The 23422-nt window shown below is 38.4% G+C and overlaps 1 protein-coding gene across 7 annotated transcripts in view; it reads left to right on the top strand.

Annotated features, from left to right (window-relative positions):
• Positions 1–23422, top strand: part of DDHD1 (DDHD domain containing 1) — a 107643-nt gene that overhangs the window by 4121 nt on the left and 80100 nt on the right. The gene's annotated exons all lie outside the window — the stretch shown is intronic.

Genomic DNA, 23422 nt, shown 5'->3' with positions numbered 1-23422 from the left:
TTAGGCTTTTTGTGATTTAATTGAGCCCACTACACCTGGGTGTCAAGGCCAGTAAGTTAGTTATGCTCAGTCTAAAAGAAATGTGTCATTTATATTTGTTCTTCCTTTTGAACTCTTACTAGCAGATAAAATTTGAACCAATTTTGGGTACATGAATCAGAAGGGAAATAGAATTTGTCTTCTATAGACAGGAAGCCAATATTATTATATATGAAAAAAGTGTTGTAGGAAGTTTATTTTCATTTTATTGTCTGTTTAGATATTTTTCTTACTGCCTGTAGACATTTTAGATAAAAAATTGATTATTGCTGAGTAATGGCTAAGTGAACTCCCTTGTTCCCCTTCTTCTTCCTAAACTACTTGTGGCCATTTCATAGGCTTGTTTTGAGAATTATTGTATATAACGTGCCTGGAACAATGGTTGGCACAAAGTACTAAGTTTAACCCTAACTATGTGGATCTCAGACAACAATAATCCTTATTTGTAGAAACTCACATGAAAGTTAATAAGGTTGACCAGTGCCAAATTGTCAAGTACCCGAGGTTTGTTGTTATTGGCCTTTATGTCATCACAGGTGAAAGAGTGTTTGTAAAGAATTAGCAAGAAAGTGGCCCAAGCATTTAGTAATAGTGGTGGAAAGGCATATGGAACATTATGGAGATACTTAATGAGTTCAGAATAGTCTCAAAGCAATTCTTATGGCAGTGATGTGTGCATTATGCACAAGGGGTATGTAATTTCCATTTATTGACTAAAGTTATTTGACCAAATATTTATATGAATGTGTAGTTTCTTCCCCCTCCCCCACTTTCTGGTATACTTGAGGTCTACTTGCATTATTATAATTCTAAACCACTTTCAAACATTTTAGAAATTAACCAGTCTTCGTGATATATTGAGGAAAAAATAATACTCCCACCAAAATGAGATAGAAAAATAAGGGCTCTTTCTGAAAGTACCCAATTAAATGGTGTTTATTAATTCGGCATGACTGTAACCGTCTCACAGGGCATCATGGGAAAGTAATGGAGTCCAACCTGGTAGAAGGCACTCTTTCTTGATCAGTTTCTGCCTCCAGTAAAGCAAACTATAGGGAGTAGAGACCAGATATTGTCATGCCTGATTCTGAAAAAGTGTTGAGTCTTTTCTTTTTAACTGCATTGTCTCCCAGTAGCCCAGACTGGAAAGCAGCCTTGGGCTGTATTGGAACCCTGGCTGCTCAGGTTTGCAGAATCCTGGCAGAAGTTTTCTGAGAACCCTGTTTTAGATCAAGCCTGCTTTAGACTGCATTTTTCAGTGACCTCCTGAAAGAGTACAAAGATAAGAGTGACACTGAGACATCTGTATGGAGGGCAGGACTTAGTACAACCTGGCCAAGGTATTCAGGACTTTTGTTTTCCTTTACATTGTACCATTACTTTAAAACTGATCTAGTATCAGTTATTGATCCACCTTATTTGTATATGGCACAAATGTAATAATGCATGTTGTGCACATGCTTTATATAAATGTTCAGAGTCACTGGTATGTCTTTCTTCATATGTCACCCCCCCTCTTTTTTTCCCTCCTTTACAAGTTTTTCATAAAAGAGAACTTTTGTACTGCTCCTTCTTCCAAATCTTATATCCTGGGTCTTTTATCTCCACATCACACCCTATAGTTTCTGCTTTGCTAAGATCTTTGATGCTTTGATGTCTGGAACTTTAGGGGTGATCCTTTTCTGATCGGGGGTGGGGGAGCTGGATGTGCTGGTCATGGAATCCTCATAAAATTATGGACACTGGGTGAAGAGAGTAGGGAGATAGAAGGGAGAGGGAAATGGGAAATGCACTCACAGGAAGCCTAAGATGATTATTGGGGCAAAAGAGGTGGTGAGGTAGACAGTTCTAGAATCCCTGAGTGTTGGGGAATCTAATCTAAGTCCTTTATCTTTTATGAGTGTAATAACATTTAACCTGTACATGTTATCAAGAGAAACTTCATCACTGATAAAGGGTATAAATACTAGTCTCTGTCTCTCTCTCTCTCTCCCTCTCTCTCTCTCTCTCTCTCTTTTTTTTTTTTTTTTTTTGGCCAGGGCACATCTCTAAAAGCTAAGTTAAAAGTGGAACAAGAAAAAACTTCATTTTGTAGAGCCAGTTTATATAACTTACAATTCTCTTTTGTGTCCACTTTGGTAAAGGGAGATTATACTCACAAAAGATGTTGAATCACTGACAAATGAGTGGATTAATGGAATGAAAGGCAAAATGTAGATACTTTTTGGTACTCCCAATTAGGGGACAGGAGTCCCCAAGATGGTGGAAACATTAGGGGACAAGTGAAATTCAAGATTGTGAAAACCACTACCCACGGTTTACTATCAAGATTGCCTATGCCAGAGAACTAAAGAAAAATGGTGGAAATCTTGATATGATCATATAAAAATAATTCTATTTTATGTACTGCTTTTTAATTTTATCAGTTGCCATACAAGAATAAACTATATACTCATTAATATTTATTCTAATGTCTTATTACATTAAGCTATATCTAGATAATCTTTATAATCATTGTATGTTTAAATAAAATCTGTCAAATGACTTTTGAGGCCAGGCCAGCCTTTGGAAATTACATTGTTATTGGTACTTCTGTACCCCAGGACTTCAGGTATCTGGAAATCTTAGACAAATATAAATTCCATCTGAATGGAGATCTTTTCCAAATAGTTGAGAGTTAAGAGTTTATTTGCTAAAGTATAATTTTAACTATATGAATGGGAATCTCTCTCTAATATTACTAATTCACTTTTTGGCCACTTCTCAGTGAACCATCGTTTTGAAAACTGATGTAGGATAGCACTTGAGACACATGATATGGACAAAGAACTAGATTAACTGTGCCAAACATACATCTTCTATATCATATGCTATGGAAGGTGCTGTTCAGTAACTTTAGGTGATGCACAGGGAGCAGAATTGGAATTACTTCTAAGCCTTCATATTACTCTTTATTACAAATGATCAACTTTCAGTTAGTATTTTATTGACTGCATCCATTATTTTCTTCTCATTCTGTAGAATTGCTTCTAGATAGGCTTCTAGATAGGGTATCTCCTGTCCTCCTATTTCATCCATCTAGACCTTCACTAAGGCTCTGGTATGTTTTAACATTAAGTACCCCCAAGTTTGTTTATGCTTTAGAGAACAAAGTCTTGGGGCTCCTGGGTGGCTCAGTCATCCAAACAGCCCCCTACTCTTGATTTCAGTTCAGGTCATGATCTCACAGTGGCAAGATCTCCACACATGGAGACTGCTTAAGAGTCTCCCTGTCCTTCTGCCCCTCCCCCGCATGCACCCTTATGTGTGCACTCTCTCTCTCCCTCTCAAAAAAAAAAAAAAGAGAGAAAGAAAAAACAATCTTGCTGTGAATCAAAAGACAGTCATTGAAAAGAGAGAGTCCTTCTTAAATATGGAGAACAAACAGAGGGTTACTGAAGGGGTTGTGGGAGGGGGGAAGGGCTAAATGGATAAGGGGTATGAAGAAATCTCCTGAAATCTGCTCTCTCTCTGTCCCAAAAATAAATAAACGTTGAAAAAAAATTAAAAAAAAAAAGGGGCGCCTGGGTGGCGCAGTCGGTTAAGCGTCCAACTTCAGCCAGGTCACGATCTCCCGGTCCGGGAGTTCGAGCCCCGCGTCGGGCTCTGGGCTGATGGCTCAGAGCCTGGAGCCTGTTTCCGATTCTGTGTCTCCCTCTCTCTCTGCCCCTCCCCCGTTCATGCTCTGTCTCTCTCTGTCCCAAAAATAAATAAACGTTGAAAAAAAATTAAAAAAAAAAAAGAAATCTTCTGAAATCATTGTTGTGCTATATGCTAACTAACTGGGATGTAAATTGAAAAATTAAATTAAAAAAATCAGAAAGAAAAGAGAGTCTACTAGGAAGAGATTGTTGAGGACCACTCAAACTGAAGAAAGCACAATATGGCTGTTGAAGCACTTTTAATGGCACTCACTCTACCATGCTGGCTGTCCTGCTGAAATGAACCTTTCGTATATGGTTAGCACTAAATGAGGCAGGTGTGTATGTCTGTAAGGTTTATGAACAGATGCTTGCCTTTGCTTGACATTTTCATTGTATTGCTAACCACTCTTACTCTTTTTATATGAGGTTAGCACTACTACCCATGGTTCTGTTCTTTGTCTTTCACTAGAAAAAATTGGGACCTTATATTTTAGAATATCTTTTTTGGATATAGTATATTTTTATTTTTAACCTGTTTGCTATTTTGCCTGTCATTTTGTATAAACTACATCACGCATTACACTTTTTTTGGTGGGTGAGAAAGGTGTTACTGTGCTTCACATATAACAAATGTTCCTAATCCTGGAATATTGGATTGAATTGTTTGGAATTCTGATTGCCCGACAGGATTCTGTCTTTCATGGACAGACCTAGAACCCATCAAAATGTAGGGTAGGTCACACATTAAGGGTGGATCTGGTTTACAACCTTTGTTTTCAAAATAGCTTTTACCCTACCTCAGCTCATCAGTTTTATCTCTGCCACTTCCATTTCAGTTCTTACTAGTTTTTCTAGATAGGCAGCATTGTATCTTGTTCATGAATGTAAATGACCACTGGAGTCACCTGTCTGGGTCAGAATCCCAGCTCTGCCATATACTGTCTGTGGGCAACTTAAATTCTCTGTGCCCCAGTTCCTTCTGTAAAATGTGGATAATAGGACCTACCTCCTAAGATTATTGTAGTAAATGTGTTAAAATATTCAAAGATCTTGAAACATCTCATGATAGATAGTAAGTTCTATATAACAGTTAGTGTTATTACTTCTCCATTTTCCTGCCTCTTCTGTCCTTTCAAATTTACAACCCACTTGACATTCTTGGCTTTCAGCTCTCCTATTCAATTTGTAGTCTCTTTCCTGACATAACCTTTTCTTTAGCCTTGACTCTTGGTAATCGACTCTCGATTAGGCACAGTCCTAGAACGCCTTGTGAACTGTCGCTTGCTCCTATGAGAAACCCTGACGGATTTTTGCCTAGTCTTTCAGGCCCCAGAAAGAGCTGTGCTGCTGTCTTGAGCTTTCCTGGTTTGTGCATCAGAGGTGTGCACGGTTTCTCTTACAAATCTACTGACTGTGGGAAAGGAGGAATTCCTTCACATGAAAGTATTCTAAGTTTTTGAGCATCTACTTTTTTTGGTATGCGGATCCTGTCACCAGCTGTGGGAGGTACTGACTTCACCCCCAAAGCCCATTTAGAACATCTCCACCAGCTACCAGGATTTTTAATACAATAGAGAAGTTGATGGCTTTCTAAAAGACTGCTCAGTTTTCAGTTGAGGCAGAGCCAGTAGTGTTCTTGGTCTTTTGCCATGCTGGCAAGAAAGAAGTGGCCCATAATTCCTTTTACAGTGGAGACTTCAACATGAAAATTTTGAAGGAATCGATTCCTCTTGATTGACCTGCAGTTGAACCAGTAGTGGTAGGAATGGCAGCTCGGTTCTGGCACCAAGAGCAAGATCTAGCTTCAAATATGAATCTACCTTTAGTCCAGGGATTTGAAGGAGCCATCTCTCACCAGCACTGGCAATAAAAGCTGAGTAGGCTCAGAAAACAGATCTTTGTTGCCAGTTTCCCTCAGTTTGAATCCTTGATTTATCATAGCCATATGACTTGAGGCAAGTTATAATCTCTCCATGGCCCAGTTTCTCCTGTGTAAATGGGATAATAATTCCTGCTTCGTAAGGTGGTTATAAAGATTCTGTTAAAATTCACATATGTAGAGTACTTAGCATAGTACCTGGTTCAATAAGTGTTAGCTATTATATTTAAGCCATGCTGATATATTGGCTATTAAACAAGAAACCTAGCTTCTGGAAATTAAAAAGTGTGTGGTTGACCTATTTTATTTGGGAAAAAGAAGAGTGGGAATATATGGCTCAACCAAAATTATTTCAGCCTTAAATGTGATGACCATATACACCCTTAACACATATGTACACACATAGCCCCTCCCCCTTCCCCCTCCCTCACCCTTTTCTGTAGATAGATCTCTGTGTTCATTTTAAACCTCCTTAATCTTACCCACCACCACCATTCTCCCTCCAGAGTTCTGGGAATCACAATGAAGTACCACATTACAGGGACCTTAAGTCCTCTTGTAGACTCTGACGTTGAATAAAATTAAGACCTTTCAGTGTGGTGAGGACAGTGAAATACACTTCAGCCTTTCAATCACCTTTACTGGGTTCCCTTGCCTGTGGAATGGCATCCAATCTTAGACCAGTACTTTGCAGTACTTTCATCGAGCCTAACAGTCACTGGGAAGATTATTAAAAATGTAGATTTTTTAGGGGCGCCTAGGTGGCTCAGTCAGTTGAGCGTCTGAATTCAGCTCAGGTCAGGGTCTCTCAGTTTGTGAGTTTGAGCCTCACATTGGGCTCTGTGCTGACAGCTCAGAACCTGCTTCAGATACTCTGTCCCTGTCTCTCTCTGCTCCTCACCTGCTCACGTTCTCTCTCTCAAAAAAATAATTTTTTTAAAAATGTAGATTTTTAGATCTCATCCTTGGAGATAAGAGTCAAGAGATCTGTGAATCTTTCTGTTTAATATATACCTCAAGTAATTCTGATTGCAGGGGGTTTATAGACCTCACATTGATAACTTTGTCAGTTCATTAATTCCTCCAGTCTAAATGGCTCTCAAATGCCTCATCTTAGGTTTTCTTCATTTTCAATCTGAAAATAACCAGTTCAGCCACTCCAAGGCTGTATTTTAGGTGGTTCACGAGGAACCAGCCTTTGACCCACAAATTGGTATCTTTATTTCATCTTTGTTTTTCTTTTACCTATTTCTGCTCTGCCTTTCCAGTTTAAAACTTCCATATTTCTATTGATTTTCTGTAAACTCATTCTGTCAATTATTGAGGAGGAAGAAGTCCTCAACTATAATTGTGGATTTATTCTTTTAGTTCTGTTGATTTTGGTTTCTTATATTTTGAAGCTCTATTATTAGATGCATACACATTGAGGATTGTTGTATCCTTTTGATGAAATAAAGCCTTGACCATTTTGAAATGTCCCCCTTTATCTCTTGTTTATTTCTTATATTGGTGTCCACTTTGAAACTAATTTAGACACTCAACTTTATTTTGATTTAGTATTTGTATAATATGCCTTATTCTTTTACTTTTGTTTTTGTTTACTTTTTTTTTGTTTAATGTTTATTTATGTTTGAGAGAGAGAGAGAGAGCGCAAATCAGGGAAGGGCAGAGAGCGACGAAGGCACAGAATCTGAAGCAGGCTCCAGGCTCTGAGCTGTCAGCACAGAGCCTGATGCGGGGCTCAAACTCATGAGCTGTGAGATCATGACCTGAACCGAAGTCAGACGTTTAACCGATTGAGCCACCCAGGTGCCCCCTTATTCTTTTACTTTTAAACCTGTGTGTGTTTTAGACATCTTAGATATTGCTTTCTAAACTCTGTTCTGACAAATGCTGACTTTTATTTGGTGTTTTAGGCCATTTTTATTTAATATGATTAATGCTCCATTTGAGTTTAAATTGACCATCTTGCTGGTGTTTTTCTATTCGTACCATTATTCTTTGTTCCTTTCTTCCTTTTCCTGCCTTCTTTTGCATTATTTGTTATGATTCTCTTTTAGGGATACCTTTTTCATATTTTTCCTGGTTGGTGTTCTGTGATATTTTTGGATTATAATTACACATGTATTAGATCATTTGGTATTGTCCCACAGCTCTTGGATGCTCTATTCTGTTTTTTGTCTACCACTTTTGTGTGTGTTTGTTTCAGTTTGGGTAACTTCTGTTGACTTCAAGTTCACTGATTCTTTCCTCAGCTGTGTTGAGTCTACTGATGAACCCATCAAAAGTATTCTTTATCTCTCTTCCTGTGTTTTTAATTTCTACCAATTTTTTATTCTTTCTTGTAGTTTCCATCTCTGTGCTGATATCCATCTGATTATACATGTTGCCCACCTTTTCCACCAGAGCCTTTAGCATATTAATCACAGTTGTTTTAAATTCTCTAATAATTCCAACATCTGGGACATCTCTGATCTAATTCTGTTGTTTTTATCTATTGATGGTATGTTTTCTTTCTTGCTTTTTTGTATGTCTCAACTTTTCTTGAAAGCTGGACATCTTGTATAGGACAGTAGTGTAATTAGCCTAGAAATAGTTACACCTTATCTTTTGCTCGGCCTTTAGTATGAGAGATTGATCAATCTGGTTGAGAGTTAAGCTGGGTTTGGGTTTTGTCACTATAGCTGTTATCATCAATGCACCACAGGCTTCAAAGTCCCCTGGCATTAACTTCTATTTAGGGTGAGGGCTGGTTTGCCACAGAGTTTTTCTCCATGCTGTTTTCCTCCCCCAGCAGTAGATTAAATGCTTGCTATATTGGTGATGATGGTAGGAGAGTGGAGAAGGGGCATTCTTTGTTCTGATTCAGCCTCATTCTTAGGCACAGTATCTGAATCTTGAGAATGGGTCCTTCTTAGTGATTCTGCCTCTACCCCAGCTGTAGGAAACCTCATGGTCAAGACCCAGGACAGTGCCCTGCCCCGACACCAAGGGTTTTTTTCTAGTGCCTTTTTCCAGCTGCTGTGGGTCTTCATCTGTGCCCTAAAAGCAACAGTGTTTTCTGCCCTTCTAACGATCACTTACGTCATTTGTTCCATAGGTGAGATAGGAAAAGACCCAGGCAAAGCTTCATATTTTTCCCATAGCTGCTGCCGTTCCCTCCTCCAGGCCTGCACCATGCACCTTTTTCAGGTTTCTCATCCTTGTCCCAGTCATTCTTAGGAGCTTTTTGTAAAGTTTTTGAAGAAGAATGTGCAAGGGGATGCAGTTACTCTGTGTCTGAGGCCCCAGGGATCCTATGCTCTCACTGTAGCCCACTTTACCATTAGCAATTTGTTAAAAAAAATTTTAGCTGAAATCTTTTTACTCACTTTTATGACATCTGGTATCTACCCCTAACAAGCAAGTGCTCATAACTAGTTTCTTCCTGTCTTAGATATTGTATTAGTTAGTTGCCCTGTGACCTCGGGTCTCTGAAAATTTTGAGAAAAATTACAGTTTTAGAAATTAAATGTATGTCTTTTGTTTGAAGGGTAAGAGCAATGCTCTTCTAGCTTTCTACATTCTAAGCAAAGATTGAGATTCAGTTATACTCTTGTGTTTTTATTTTTGTGGTGGTTACTCTAGGATTTTCAGAGTGCATCTTTAACTTGTCACAGTCTGACTTCAGAAATTATTTTGTCACTTCATGTAGAGTGAAAGAACCTTATTAGTGTACTTCCATTTACCCTCACAACCATTTTGGCTATTGTTACACATTTTACTCCTACATATGTTATAAACCCCAAAATCGTTTTTGCTTTAAGAGGTCAATTTTTAAGAGATTTATTTAAATGAAAAAAAAAGTCTTATATTTACCAGATATTTGTCATTTCTATTGTTCTTCATTCCTTTATGGAAATTCTGCTTGAAGACCTTCCTTTACCTTTTCTCTTAGTGCATATTTGCTGATGAGAAATTTTCTTGGCTCTTCTCTTTAAAAGTCTTTATTTCTTCCTAATTTTGACAGATATTTTTGCTGGATATAAAATCCTAGGTTAACATTTTTCCCCCTTCAGAACTTAAACATGTCACTTCATTGTCTTTCATTTGTATATTTTCTCTTTTTGTCAGTTTATTTTGAGAGACAGAGCAAGCATAAGCGGGGGTTGGGGGGAGGAGGAGCAGAGAGAAAGGAAGAATCCCAAGCAGGCTCCAGCTGTTAGCGCAGAGCCCCTGTAGGGCTTCAATTCACAAACTGTGAGATCACGGCCTGAGCCGAAATCAGATGCTTAACTGACTGAACCACCCAGGTGCCCCTTATCTGTATATTTTCTGATGAGAAAATCCTGTTACTTTTTCTTCTCAATGTCATCTTTTTTTCTGGCAGCTTTTCCATCCCCAATTTGATTATGTGTCTTGGTGTGGCTTTCTTCATATTTCTTCTGCAGAGGATTTTTTGAGGTTCTAGGAACTGTGGGTTTATAGTTTTCATCAAATTTGGGAAATATTTGGCTATTATTTCCCTGAAAAAAATTTTTTTTTCTGTTTACCCTACCCCTTTTCTGGGATTCCTACTACATGTATGTTAGCCTGCCTGATACTGTCTTATAGCTTTGTGCATTTTCTGTTTTAGCAATTTCTTTTTAATCTGTATTTAATTTTGGATGGTTTCTATTGTTTTTGAATGGTCTTTTGCTTTGTTATAAACTTCAAGAAGTTCACTGGTCTTCTGCAATTTGTAACCCACAGTTGCTCTCATTTGGTATATTTATTATTTCTGATGTTGTTATTTTTCATCTACAGAAATTCAGTTTAAGTATTTTTTATATCTTCCATGCCCTTCCTCATCACGTTCATGTTTTCCTCCACCTTCTTGAATCTACAGAGTGTAATGGTTTTAATATTGTTAGTCTGCTAATTTTACCATCTGTGTTGTTTCTGGATCTGTTGCCATTGGCTGACTTTTTCTTCGGTTATGGGTTAGATTTTTGTGCTGCTTTAACACTTGTTTTTTGTTTTTTTGTTTTTGGATACCAGATACTGTGAATTTCCTGTTGTGTGCTGGATTTTGTAGGATTTCTTTAATATTGTTGGGCTTTTCTCTAGTACACAGTTAAGTTCAAATTTGTTTGATCCTATCAAGGCTTTCTTTTGACCTTTATTAAGGTGGTCAGAGCTGCCTTTAGTTTTGGGACCATTTATCCTGACCACTAAGGCAATACCTTTCTGAGGACATTACTCAGGCCCTAGGGAATCAGGTCTTTTTTACTCTTGATCACTGGAACTTGAACTTTTCCCAGCATTATATGAGCTCTAAAGATCGGTACACTTACTCCTTTCCAGTGGTCTTTTTCCTTGGCCTCAGATCGTTTTCTCCCATGTGTGCATGGATAAGTTTTTGACCAAAGTCTTAAAGAAACTCCTCTAGAGATCTTCAGCACTGTCTTTCTGTATAGCCCTCTATTTACCAATATTTTACCCCACAGATTCTATCTACCTTGGCCTCTCTGCACTCTGAGCCATTTGGCATCTGAGCAAGACTGCCAGGCTCTGTTTGGGTTATCTCTCCCGGTGTTGCAGCACAGAAGCTCCAGCCACTGAGCTTGGGCAGCTGCAGGAGTTCTCCCATGATCACGGTCTTCTGCCTGTTGTGCAATATCTGAAAATCATCGTTCATACCTATTTTTTATTAAAGATTTTTTTTTTAAACTATTCTTGAGAGAGAGAGGTAGAAAGCAAGCAGGGGAGGGGGCAGAGAGAGAGGGAGACAGAATCCCAAAGTAAGCTCTACGCTGTCAGCACGGAGGCTGATTACAGGCTCGAACTCACAAACCGTGAGATGATGACCTGAATTGAAACCAGAAGTCCAGCCACTTAACCAACTGAGCCACCCAGGCGCCCCATTGTTCCATATATTTTATCTGATTTTCTAGTTGTTTAAGGTGGGGCAGCAAACCCAGTGTGCATTACTCCATCATGACTAGAAATAGAAGTCTGTTCTTCCAATTTAGCAAACTGATTTACTCTTTACATTCTTGGTGGTCTTTTTTATGTCTCTTTTTGTTAGGCACAACCTATTACTCTCATATTGTATGTGTCTTTCTGCCCAGGAGTGTTGGAATGGACAACAGTAACACCTTTAGTGAGCTAACATGGGTCAATCGGCTGTTTGCCATACTGAATGAGAATCAAGATGTCTTCTGCAGCTGTTTTTTTGGGCTATAGGGTAGAAGTGTTTGTTAGACTTGTTAGACTGCCTCTTTCTGCTGGCATATTACATTCAGCCTACCAAACCAACTGCTACATTTAATTTCTCATGCTTCCTAGTTTCCATCTTTTTTTTTTTCTATTTCTTACAGCTCCATGTAAAAACAGACTCTTGAGGATCTGTTTTCACATCAAAGGAACCCCCCCCCCCACCCCCTTCACTGGTATCAGTGGGAAATAAATCAGAGCACTGGATTAACCTGCCAGTCACAGTATGTCTGCAGTGATCTCATCTGTAGGTTTTAAGCTTATATTTAGTTTTTGGATTTCACCAGTTGTCATAGTGTGAGGTTTTCATTTTGGAAGAGATGGCAGGGGAAAAGGGAGCTTAGTTAAGCCAAATGGCTTGAGGATTCTAGAAAGCTAGTCTTGATCTAGCCAGATTTAACCACTGCATGTGGTTTTAGAAACTTTAAAAGGTGTTAGGTGAATTAGAGTAACACCATAATTAGGAATGGTATTTTATAATTTACAGAGTGCTTTCACATACATTGTTTTATTAATCCCTATTATAACCTTGCAATGAGATAGAATATCCTCATGTTACCGATGGATACAGGGAGAAGTTAAAAGTGGAACTAGAATTAGGCCAAGCCTTCTGAGTCTTAACCAGTTCCCTTTCACCTGTATACCATCTGTGACCTCACAGATTGTACCATCTGAGCAGATGTGAAGATTATATGCCAGTAATACTTAATATCTTAGATTATTTTGTAACCTATGTAAAAATCACTTGCCCATTTTTACTGCTCCTTATTCCTTCTATTTGATGATTTTTAAATATATTCCTCAAGTTTCTTGTGACTTTAGGCTTAGGAATTTTTTAAATGTTTTCTTCAGGTTCTTTTTGCATATGTTCACATTTTTGTTTTTATGCTTGTTAGCATTCTGAATTTTGACTACATGAATCTTTCTTTTCTCCCTTGTTCCTCTTTTTTACAAAAGATTTTAGCTTTTCTTTTGATTTTTGACCCAATTTAGAGCTTACATTCTGAAATGATCACATCTCATTTATAGCCACTGAACCCACCTAAAGAGAAACTATTTTGACCAACTGACATTTGTTTGCCATCTTCCTAAACTTTGTGCTTCTCTCTTATAATGTGAATTATTTTCTTTCAATACTTTTTTAACTCAGCAGATCACATTTTATTACTTTCATTCTATAAATATTCATCTAGTGTCTGTTAGGTAACAGAAAAGAGGAATCATCTCTACCTCAAGTTTGCAAAAAGCTTTCCAGAGAAGTAGATACTTGACTTGGATCTTAAAGGGTGTTATTGGCAGAGGGAATGGTTATTGGCCTGGATTCTTGAAGAAGGACTCATACATTCAGAGGACTCGAGGTTCTCTCGGGCAAGAGCATTGGGACTAAGGGAGAAAAGGGTAGAAGAAAGGAACTGGATATAGGTAGCCAAAGACTAGATCAGTCTTTTTTCATACTGGAAATTTAGATTTATCATGTGAGAATACAACACTGGAAGGCATAAAATGGGGCAATACCTTGATCAGATTTACATTTTGAGGTTATGACTTTGGCAGCAGTATAGAAGATAAATGGAAATCTGGAAATGTGATGTCATAATCAGGAAGAGTAGTAAAGGAGTTATTGTAATATTCAAGAGAGAAGCAGGTCTAAGGCAACACTTTTTGAATGGTTATTAGAAGGTTGGAGGAAGATGTTAAGGAAGTAGAATATACACTATCAATGCCATGTGAGTAAGAGGGAGGGTAATCCAACTTATCCCTAATGTTTTTAACTTGGGTGGATTATGGAGGAAGAAAAGATTTCCTACCCAAGTTCACCTTGGGGTGGCAGAAGGAGGGTGAATAGTAGTTTATGTCTATATATTGCATTTAAGGTGCCTATTGCACACCCAGATAGAAACCATCCAGTGGGCAGTTGGATACATAGGTCTGGAGATCAGAAGAAAACAGTATTGCAGTTAAAGATGCAAAGATCTTCTCAATTTAAGCCAAGGTCTCTAAAATGTACATGCAAACACTCTATTGGGGATGTTAAATGAAAATGTTTGAATTTGTATTTACTTTCTATTTCATCCCTTCAAGTGTTCTATTTTTGAATGTTTTCTAATGTATGTAATATATGTAGAACAGTAATATATATGCATAATTTAGAAATAAGTATGTATGAGAATGTGCTCAAAATATTTTTGGTGATTACTAATTTAAGCTGGTTGGGAACTAGTGTTCACCTCTGAGTATTTTGCTTTACAATAACAACCTGGAGAACTTTTAAAAAATATATGTTTCTGGGTGCCTGGGTGGCTCAGTTGGTAAAGCATCCAACTCTTAGTTTCAGCTCAGGTCATGATCTCATGGTTCGTGGGATCAAGCCCCATGCTGGGCTCCATGCTGACATCCAGGAGCCTGCTTTGGATTCTCATTCTCTCTCTCTCTCTCTCTCTCTCTCTCTCAAAATAAATAAAGTTTTAAAAAATACATATTTCTGGATCCCATCTCCAGAAGGTTATGATCTATTAAGTATGTAAAAAGAAATCTGGAAAATCCGTTTTTTAACTTAATTCCTAAAGTGATTCTGATAGTTGGCCAAGTTTGAGAGAACCAATGTTAAAACTGAGAAACATGTACAGTATAGAAAGAGAATGATACTTTGCTGATTCTGAAAGGTCAAATTTGTTAATTCATATTCTTTTGATTTAATAATCTGATGGAACATGGCCATGGTATTGAACTGATTATCTCCACTAAGCTAAAATTAACATTAGCAATTCAAAAGTCTGTTTTCATGTTATATACTCCATTTTTGGCACAGGTTTTTTTTCTCATATCCACACATATTATATCAAACATTTTTTTAACTAGCCAAGGACCTAGAGAACTTTTTTCCTAAGCATGTAAAATTCTGCATTGCCTAGACCCACCCAAATATTAAACGTGGAAGGCTAAAGACAAAAGAGCCAATGATTTAAAGCTTTTTCTCCATTTGAAATGAGATTGCGAACAGCACTTAAATCTGCCTTAGAATTAAAATTTGAGAAAAGGATGAAAATGCAATGGGAAAACCTGAAAGGATCATGTCATAAAAACTTTTGAGAACTGCTGTGGGCTGAATTTTGTCCTCCCCACAAACATATGGTAAAGCCCTAATCACTACCTCAGAATGTGACTGTGTGTGGAGATAGGGCCTTTACTGCGATGATTAAGTTAAAATAAAGCTATTAGAGTAGGCACTAACCCAGTTTGACTGGTGTCATCAGAAGAGGAAATTTGGACACAGAACAAGTCAGGAGGGATGCATGTGCACAAAGAAAAGACCAAGTGGGTTTGTAGTGAGAGAGGCCTCAGGAGAAACGAAAGATGAAAACGCCTTAATCTTGAACTTCTAGCCTCCAGAATTGTGAGAAAATAAATTTCTCTGGTTTAAACCACCCAGAATGTGGTATTTTGTTATGGCAGCCCCAACAAACCAATACAAGAACAGTAAATTGCTTATTAAACTTTATAGAAGAACTAAGAAATATATAAGCTTCTAAAACCCAAAGGGCCGTGTTCCCTGAATCAAAAGAAGCAAGCAGTATTTAGGGTATATTAAATTGCCCTGAGTTTCTCACCTCTAAGAAATTTTTTTAAACTTGGTGAGTAGTAGATATTATTGACAGTAGCTCTTGCCTAAACATAATTTAGTATTCCTAGTGTAATTGTTACTTTCAGATGTGGGCCTGGCTATGTTTTGAGGTGTAAGTATTTCTTTCATAAGATGGAATTTTGTGTGATTGCTAACTCTGAACCCAGTTTTGCAATTATAACATTGTGGCCAAGCTAAATGATGATTAGGGTAATGATTGTGTAATTATTTTTGTCCTACATTATTCTTCCAGATTATAGTTTCTTGTGCAGTGAATGAACAAGTATTCAGGTATTCAAATGGAAGGTAATATTTTGATATCAAGATCCTAATATACTACCTTTCATTCTATTTACCAATAAAACTTCCTTTGTGTACATAATACATTTTTTATTTTATCACCCACCCTCTGAGAACTGTCAGTTTATTATTACTTTTTTCACAACCACCTCCCCCACCTTTTTTTTTTTAAGACTTTATTTTTAAGTAATCTCTATACCTTCCACAGGGCTTGGATTTATAACCCTGAGACTAAAAGTCACACACTCTACCATCTGAGCCAGCCAAGTGCCCCCAATTTATTATTAATTATTGGTTTTATTTTGAATATCAAGTATATGAAAAGAGCTAGATAACATAACCAGCAATCAGTACTCCCTGTCATTTAGTTTAACAAATTAAACATTGCAGATTATAACAATATCTCTTCTGTGACCCTTTCTATTCCCCTTTCTTCAGTCCAGAAGTAACCACCCTCCTTAATCTGTTATTCATTTCCATACACTTTTTAGATTATTATATCCATAGGCTTGTGTGTGTGTGTGTGCGCGCGCTTGTTTTGACTTTATGTAAATGCCATTTCTGTTTGTTTCCTTCTGCAATTTGCTTTCTGGTTCAGGTTAGGTTTTTGAGATTTATCCATGCTGAATCATGTAACTCCAGCTATTCATTTTTACCTCGAATAGTAGTGTTGTATTGTATGAATATACCACAGTTTGTTTTCCTCTTTGGGCAAGCCGTTGTTTGCAATTTTTCACTATTATGAACAGTGCTGTAATAAACAGTTTTATATACATCTCCTGTGCAGATGTGCCAGAATTTCTCTAGAGTATATACCTAGGAATGGCACTGTTTCAGATTCCATCTTTCTCTGCTTACTAATGAATCTGAGTATATTTCATGCTATGTATTTATTGACTATTTGGGGTTGGTTTTTTTTCTGTGAAAATCTTGTTATATCAGTTAAGAGTCCAATAAGGAGCAAAAACACACAGTAATTTCACCAGAGAAATTGTAACATAATTATTGGAGGAATGAACAGGGCAAAGAGAACTCTGTGAAGAATACAGAATTCGAAGATGCACACAGCAGCCAGCACCCCTATGACTGAACTAGAGCACCCCAGGAAGAGGCCATTTCCTCTCAGGCCTGAGATTCTGACCTTGTTGGAGAATGAGACCGTGGTCACTGAGGTGCCACCCCAGTAGGACGGCTGGAAATCTACCCGCTGGACAGCTGGGAGAGGCCTTCCACAGGGAGGTGCCTGGGGACTTGGGGGTGCCTAGCAGGTGACCTTCTGCTCTGAAACTGCTTGGGGTGGGGGTGCTGCCCATGGGAAGGTGCTACTGCTGTTAGCACAGGGGTGCTGCTGAAAAGTAAAATGTACACCCTGCAAGAACCCAATAAGGTGAGCACACCAGAACTAGGGAGAGAAACCCCTTCCTCTTCCATCATGAAAGATGATTTGGTGGAAGTAGTTCATCAATATATTAGGCACAAATGGTTTAGGTGGGCCTCTGTGGGACTGATCCTGGAAACTTATCTACTATTTACAGCATTAATTCTATGAGGAGTATATTCAGAGTTCACAATAAACCTTAAGAATGATTTTTCCTCATCTTCACTCTTTCTTTTCCATCCTCCTGGTCTCTCCCATCTCCTCCGTATGTCTTCTATTTTTCTTATATCTAATCCTTGCTGATTTCTTCTTCCCCCTGAATACCAATACTCCACCATCCTTATTTTCCCTTACTCCATGACTTTGTTCCACTCTAAGTCCTGTGTAGTCAGGTTGGCTGTGTACGTTCCTAGAGCAGTGAATTATAGGCCTGCCTTGGACCCCGGTGCATAAAGCTACAGGGGCATGCTAAGCTGGAGGGAAAGGTGAAGACTTGCTTTCTATACATAAAATGCAGAGTGTAATATGGGTTGAAATAGTTCTTGGAAACAGTCCTTTAGAAGTCTTAACAGTTGTTCTCTCTGCCTCCTGGTGGAAGTGTGGCTTTTTATACATAAATATCTTTATTACCAGGTTTCCCCCACCCACAGGTAAGAGATCCCCCACCCACATTGAGGCTTTTGCTGAAATGAAGAAAGTGTTCAGAGTGGAAAGTGGACCTTGGCAATTGTTTTCTAATCAACAAAAACCTTCCCATTTTTCTTTTTTTCTTTCTCATTTTTATTAAGGTGTAATTGACATATAACATTAGTTTCAGGTATATAACATAGTGATTCAGTATTTGTATATATTATAAAATGATCACTACAGTAAGTGTAATTAAAATTAACATCTTTCACCATACGTACTTACCAAAAAATTATTTTTTCTTATGATGAGGACTTTTAAGACCTACTCTGTTAGTAACTTTCAAGTACAGGTCAGTTCAGTTCCTCCACCACAATAAAGCAAATATCATAGTAAAGCAAGTCAAATGAATTTTTTCATTTCCCAGTGCATATAAAAGTTGTCTTTACACTAATACTGTATTCTGTCAAGTGTGCAATAGCATTATGTCTTAAAAAAAACTGTACATAACTTAATTTTAAATATGGCTAAAAAATGGTCACCATCATCTGAGCTTTAGTGAATCGTGATCTTTTTGCTAATGGGGGGGGGGTCTTGTCTCAATACTGATGGCTGCTGACTAATCAGGATGGTGGTTGTTGAAGGTTGGGGTGTCTGTGGCGGTTTCTTACCCTAAAACAACAGTGAAGTTTTCTGTGTCCATCACTCTTCCTTTCACAGACAGTTTCCGTGCAGCATGCAGTGCTATCTTATGATAGCATCTTAACCACCGTAGAACTTCTTTCAAAATTGGAGTCTGTCCTCTCCAACTGTCCTGCTGCCCTATCAACTAAGCTTATGTTGTATTCTAGATCCTTTGTTGTCATTTCCACAGTCTTCACAGGCATCTTCACCCTGAGTAGATTACATTTTGAAACCACTTTCTTTGCTCATCTATAAGAAGCAGCTCCTTGTCCATTCAGGTCTTATCCTGAGATTGCAGCAGTTCAGTCCCATCTCCGGGCTCCAGTTCTAATTCTGCGTGTCTGGCTGTTTCTAGCACATGTGCAGTGCTTTCCTCCATTGAAGTCTTGAACCCTCAAAGTCATCCTTGAGGGTTGAAATCAACTGCTTCGAAACTCCTGTTCGTGTTGATATTTTTACCTTTTCCCATGAATCACGATGTTCTTAGTGGCACCTAGAATGGTGACTTCTTTCCAGCAGATTTTCTATTGACTTTGCCCACATCCATCAGAAGAATCACTAACCATAGCAGCTGTAGCCTTGTTAAACATATTTCTTAAATAATAAGATTTAAAAATTTATATATTTTTTTGATCCGTAGACTGATCAGAATGGATGTTGTGTTAGCAGCCATGAAAACAATGTTAATTTTGTTATACATCTGCATCAGAGCTCTTGAGTGACCAGGTGCCTTTTCAACGAGCAGTAATATTTTGAAAGGAATCTTTTTTTTTTTTTTTTCTAAGCAGTAGGTCTCAACAGTGGGCTTAAAGTATCCTGTGAACCGTGTTATAAACAGATGTGCTGTCATCCAAGCTTTGTTGTTCCACTTATGGAGTACAGGCAGAGAAGGGTTAGCATTATTCTTAAGGGCCCTAGGATTTTCAGAATGGTAAATGAGCATTTACTTCAACTCAGAGTCACCAACTGCATTAGCCTCTAGCAAGAGAATGTCCTAGATGACGTCTTCTTCCAGTAGAAGTCTGTTACTTTATGTTGAAAATCTGTTTAGTATAACCACCTTCACTAATTATCTTGGCTACATCTTCTGGGTAACTTGCTGCAGATTCTACATCGGCACTTGCTGCTTCACTTTATATTTTTATGTTATAGAGACAGCTTCTTTCCCTAAACCTCATGAACCAACCTCTGCTCGCTTCAGACTTTTCTGCAGCTTCCTCACCTCTGTCATCCTTCGTAGAATTGAAGAGAGGAAGGACCTTGCTCTGGATTAGGCTTTGGTTTAAGGGAATGTTGCGGGTAGTTTGATCTTCTATCCAGACCACTAAAACTTTGCTCATAGCAGCAATAAGGCTGTTTTGCTTTCTCACCATTCATATGTTCACTGGAGTAGCTCTTTTAATTTCCTTCAAGAACTTTTCCTTTGCATTTACAACTTGGCTAACTGTGTGGCACAAGAGGCCTAGCTTTTGGCCTATCTCAGCTTTCAACAGGCCTTCCTCACTAAAGCTTAATCCTTTCTAGCTTTTGATGTAAAGTGGGAGATGTGCAACTCCTCCTTTCACTTGAGCATTTAGAAGCCATTGTGGGGCTCTTAATTGTCCTAATTTCAATATTACTGTATCTCCGGGAATAGGAAGACCTGAGGAGAGGGAGAGAGATGGGTAATGGGCCATCTGTGGAGCAGTCAGACACACATTTATCAATTAAGTTTGCCTTCTTATATGGGTGCAGCTCATGGTGTCCTAAAACAATTACAGTGGTAACATCAAAGATCACTGATCACAGATCACCATAACAAATAGGATAATGATGAGAAATAATAATAATGAGAAATAATAAGAAAGTTTGAAATAGTGCAGTATTACCAAAGTTTGACACAGAGACGCAAAGTGAACAAATGGAGTTGGAAGAATAGCACCGATAGACTTGCTCGGCATAGGGTTGCCGCAGATCTTCAAACTGTGAAGAAAATGCAGTATCTGTGAATCACAATGAAACAAGGTGTTTGGTACAATAATATTATTAACTACAGTCACCATGCTGTACAGTACATCCTCATAACTTATTTATTTTATAACTAGAAGTTTGTACCTTTTGACTCCCTTCATCCATTTCACCCACTCCCCACCTCTGGCAACCATCAGTCTGTTCTCTGCGTCTATGAGCTTGCTTTGTTTTTGTTTTAATTCCACATATAAGTAAGGTCATGCAGTATTGGTCTTTCTCTGTATGACTTATTTCACTTAGCATAATGCCCTCCAGGTCCATCCATGTTGACCCAAATGGCAAGATTTCATTCTTTTTTATGCTGAATAGTATTCCATTGTGTATGGGGGGGGGGGAGAGATCGATCTCACATCTTCCTTAGTCATGTATCCTTTGATGGTCACTTAGGTGGCTTCCATATCTTCCATATCTTGGCTATTGTAAATAATGCTGCAGTGAACATGATTCTAGTAAAGACCTTTCTTTTTTGCGTAAAAGTTATAATTTGGATAATTACTTCCTATTTTCTGATAGGCAGGTAGTAATTACAAGTATTAGTCTTAATTATATTAGGTTTAAAATTGCTTTCAGTGAGTGTTGTTATAAGTGAAAAGGTAATACTTTGCTAATTTAGTTATAACATATTCTTTACATGCATTATCCTGTGAAAAGTTTTTCTCTGGTCCCTAACCACATAGTCTGTTTAACAGACGTATCCAGATCTCACCATTCTATAACTACAAAGTAAGGTGACATTTTAAATATATATCTGTGCAAGTCCATGTCACCATGAGATTCTGTTACTTACTTTTTTTTTAAACATTTATTCATGTATTTTTGAGAGAATGAGTGCCATGAGCATGAGTGGGAGAGGGGCAGAAAGCAAGAATCCCAAGCAGGCTCTGTGCTGTCAGTGCAGAGCCAAACGAGTAGTTCCAGCTCACAGACCTTGAGATCATGACCTGAGCCGAGATCAAGAGTCAGACTCTTAACTGAGCCACTCAAGTGCCCTGCTGTGTGTGATTTTTAAAAAGCCAAAGTAAAAGTGGCTTAAACACAAAAAGGTTTATTGCTTTCCACCTAAAAGAAGTGTGAATGTCTACAGTTCAGGGCTGTGTGGTAGTTGCACTGTAATCAGGGACAGAGGCCCTTCTGTTGTTATTCAGCTTTCTGTCCTAGGCTCCTGGAGCCAGTTCCAAGTGTGTGTGTGTGCATGTGTGGTGGTCTGGTGGGGGGAGAAGGGGGAGATTCCAAGCAATTCTGCAGGGATGCTACCTGTGGTTGTTCTACAGTTAAACTCAGTTCTGACACTGTCTTCCCAATGATAGTATCAAAACCCACAGGTTAAGAGCTAAGTCATACAAGACTGTCTCCTCTCCCAGCTCCCCTTCAGAAGCCAGCCACAAGCCCAGATTGTTACCTGTACTCACTGACTAGCTATTAATCAGAGGTTTCCATGACCCCCAGCTTGGGTTTGATTAATTTGCTAGAGGACTCACAGAACTGAGAGAAATGTTCTACTTAGTATCCAATAGTTAGTTTATTACAGTTATTTGTTTTATTTATACTGTTTATAGTTATTTATTGCAAAAGTGTATAACTTTTTGAACAACCAAATGGAAAAGATTCATAGGGCAAGTTATGTGGGAAGGGATGCAGAGTTTCTATGCTCTCAGTGCACCATTCTTACCACAAGTCCACATGTTCACCAATCCAGAAGCTCTCCAAACCCTATCCTTTTTGGTTTATTTTTTAAAGTTTATTTATTTTGAGAGAAAGAGATTGAAAGCACATGTGCAAGCTGGGGGAGGAGCAGAAAGAGAAGGAGAGATTCCCAAGCAGGCTCCAGGCTGTCTGTCAGAGCAGAGCTCGACGCAGGGCTTGAACCCACGAACTGAGAGATTATGACCTGAGCCAAAATCAAGAGTCAACCTTTTGAGCCACCCAGACACCCCTCCTTTTGGCTTTTTATGTAGACTCTCTTACGTAGGTATGACTGATTAAATCACTGGCCTTTGGTGATTGATTCAACCTCCAGCCCCTCTCCCAGGAGGTGAGGGGGTGGCCCTGAAAATTCCAACTCCGGTGACCAGCCCATCTTTAGGTGATCTAGGGACATTCCAAAAGCCACCTCATGAACATAAGAAAAGATACCTTTATCTTCCTCATGAAATTCCAAGGGTTTTAGGAGCTCTGTGCCAGAAACAAGGACAAAGACCAAATATGTATTTCTTATTATTAACAAAAAACAAAAGTCAGCTGGGTAAATTTGAAGATATAATTGGTTTTATTAAGTGATTCGTGAATCAGGCAGCAACATCCCAGGAGTTGTACAAAATGGAAGGTTTTTATAAGGAAGGAGTGTGGGGCAAGACATTACTAGCCAAAGAAAAGAGTTATTTCAGGCTTGGTCCCCTTCCCCTAGAGGAAAGGGCAAGGATCTCATTTGGTAGGTGGGATTATCTCATCTTCCTTTGGGGGATGGAGAGGGCCCAAGAGACAGATTCCATCATTTTTTCTGAAGAGGAAATTTCTGACTGACAACACTGCATTTCTGGGGGAGATTGGAACTGCATTAAGTTAGGTATTAAGCCAGTTTGGTGACTTGGTCTGGTATGAGTGACTCCATCTTGGGCCTGTGGTTTTCTGTTTAACATTCTGAATCACAATATTATAGTAAATGACTTGATCCAAGAGATCTCCAAGAGCTCAAGGCATATAGGTGGCAGAAAAAAAAGAGGTAAAAGTCAAAGAGCTGTACCACCAATAATTTGCAGTATATCCTGTTACCCAAATTCAGTCACATGACTGAACCTAGATGCACAAGTAGACTAGAAATAGTCCTTTAACTGAGTATATTGCTACCCTGAATAAATTGGTATTCTGTTATAAGGAATATGAGGAGAGTAGAAATAGGGTGGTCATCTAGCAGTTTCTTTTTCCTGAAGGTATTAGGGTTCTCCAAAAACAAAGAGATTACAAGG

The sequence above is a fragment of the Acinonyx jubatus genome, chromosome B3, assembly GCF_027475565.1.
Source record: "Acinonyx jubatus isolate Ajub_Pintada_27869175 chromosome B3, VMU_Ajub_asm_v1.0, whole genome shotgun sequence".
Taxonomy (NCBI): Eukaryota; Metazoa; Chordata; class Mammalia; order Carnivora; family Felidae; genus Acinonyx; species Acinonyx jubatus.
This window is presented reverse-complemented; position numbering and strand designations above follow the sequence as displayed.